Here is a 2,747-nt window from a genome sequence, read left to right on the forward strand (position 1 = left end):
CTAACCATGATAAAAGCAATCTACAGCAAACCAGTAGCCAACATCAAAGTAAATGGTGAGAAGCTGGAAGCAATCCCACTAAAATCAGGGACTAGAGAAGGCTGCCCACTTTCTCCCTACCTCTTCAACATAATATTTGAAGTCCTAGTCAGAGCCATTCGACAACAAAAAGAGATCAAGGGGATACAAATTAGAAAGGAAGAAGTCAAAATATCACTTTTTGCAGGTGATATGATAGTATATATAAGTGACTCTAAAAACTCCACCATAGAACTCCTAAACCTGATAAACAGCTTCAGTGAAGTAGCTGGATATAATATTAACTCAAACAAGTCAATGTCCTTTCTCTACACAAAGGATAAACAGGTTGTTTTCTAATCTTAATGTGATTATAGCTCTAGGGTTGGTGATATTGACTGAATATATATGTGATTGTGCTGCCATCTACTGTTAAGATAGCCAAAATAAAGGCAGGGTTGCATAATGTCGATTTGGAGTCTAGAAGAAATACTACATTTACAGTGATGTGTGCCAAGTAGTTGTGTGTTTAGGAAAAAAAAGTACAATGACAAGTGGGGCAATTCTTTTCTTCCAGTGGTTATAGAGATAATGAAAATTAATGTTAATACAGACACATCCACACAAATACCATATTTCGTGTCATTTTGAAATGAAAAACATAGACATTACCTATTATCTGTTTTACAGTGAGATTACAAAAAGATTAAATAATATAGAACTTACTTATGGAAATTATGGTACCACATCATTTAATATAAAGCCATAATATAAAGAACCATAGAATAACCAAGGAGTTTTAAAAGGATGGTACACTATGATGTTATTTTGTAATAATGTGGCTGCTTTTGAGTTATAGATTGTTGCTACTGCTCACAATCAAGGGAGAGTAGTGATACCACGTACTATGCTATAGTACATGTTAAATACTTGCAATCGGAAATCAGGCTTCCATTGAAAAATGCAATAATTTGGTAGCTTTATAAATAGGAAAAGTTACTTACCTGAAGTACTGAATGTATAATTGGTAAGTTAAGAAACATTATATTGATTATCTCTATCATTTCAACACCAACTGAACTGTATAGACCTCACTGAGATTCCCCACCTGGCATAGCTGCTATTTTTCTATTCTTAAATGGGAGACAGATTGCCAAATTGTATTATGGTGTACAATCTATGCAGTTTTTCATATTTAAATCTTTATCTTTTATTATTTTTGGTAAATTTTGTCATCTCTTTGATCTGAAATTCGGTGTAAGGATTAGGTTGAGCTATTTTATAAGCATTTTCTTATCTTTTAAAAATTATAACATAGCCACATAGTGTTTGCCGCATACATACATACAAATCCACATACAGTCCTTGATCTTTCTCAGCTTCATGCTTTCATATTCCCCTCTATTCATACATAAATACAGTTTGGTCAATTCATGTTTTAGATAAATAATATGCAACTTCTCTTTGTAACAGATAGGAACTATTCTAAAAAAACCCAACAATATGAACTAATCAGTATACCCCAGAGCTATGTCTCTAGTTGCATATGTAGCAGAGGATGGTCGAGTCAGCCATCAATGGGAGGAGAGGCCCTTGGTATTACAAAGATCATATGCCCCAGTACAGGGCAATGTCAGGGCCAGGAAGCAGGAGTGGGTGGGTTGGGGAGCAGGTTTGGGGGAGATTATAGGGGGCTTTGGGAATAGCATTTGAAATGTAAATGAAGAAAATATCTAATAAACAATGCCTTGATAAAAATAAAAAACATAAATGATCAAAATGCAGAGATTTGGAGATCATGTGGTAACCATTCCCAAATGATCAAACGACAACACAATTACTTCACATATACCCCAGGGATAGAAACACAGTGGGTAGAAACATTTCAAGTGCCAGAGAAGCTGGAGATTTTCTCTAACATTTTGTGATGATTTGAAAATGCTCAGGTCAGGGAGTGGCACTATTAGAAAGTTGGGCCTTTGGAGTAGGCATGTCACTATGGGTATGTCTTTTTTTTAAAATATTTTTTATTAGGTATTTTCCTCATTTACATTTCCAATGCTATTCCAAAATTCCCCCATACCATCCCCCACTCCCTTACCCACCGACTCCCACGTTTTGGCCCTGGCGTTCCCCTGTATTGAGGCATATAAAGTTTGCAAGTAGAATGGGCCTCTTTTCCGTTGATGGCTGACTAGGCCATCTTTTGAAACATATGCAGGTATAGTCAAGAGCTCCGGGGTACTGGTTAGTTCATAACTTTGTTCCACCTATAGGGTTGTAGATCCCTTTAGCCCCTTGAGTACTTTCTCTAGCTCCTCCACTGGGGTCCCTGTGATCCATCCAATAGCTGACTGTGAGCATCCACTTCTGTGTTTGCTAGGCCCCCGGCATAGTCTCACAAGAGACAGCTCTATCTGGGTCCTTTCAGCAAAATCTTGTTAGTGTATGAAATGGTGTCAGCGTTTGGAGGCTGATTATGGGATGGATCCCAGGATATGGTAGTCTCTAGATGGTCCATCCTTTCGTCACAGCTCCAAACTTTGTCTTCTGTAACTCCTTCCATGGGTGTTTTGTTCCCAATTCTAAGAAGGGGCAAAGTGTCCACACTTTGGTCTTCGTTCTTCTTGAGTTTTATGTGTTTAGCAAATTGTATCTTATATCTTGGGTATCCTAAGTTTCTGGGCTAATATCCACTTAACAGTGAGTACATATTGTGTGAGTTCCTT

The sequence above is a fragment of the Mus caroli genome, chromosome 6, assembly GCF_900094665.2.
Source record: "Mus caroli chromosome 6, CAROLI_EIJ_v1.1, whole genome shotgun sequence".
In the NCBI taxonomy this organism is placed as follows: domain Eukaryota; kingdom Metazoa; phylum Chordata; class Mammalia; order Rodentia; family Muridae; genus Mus; species Mus caroli.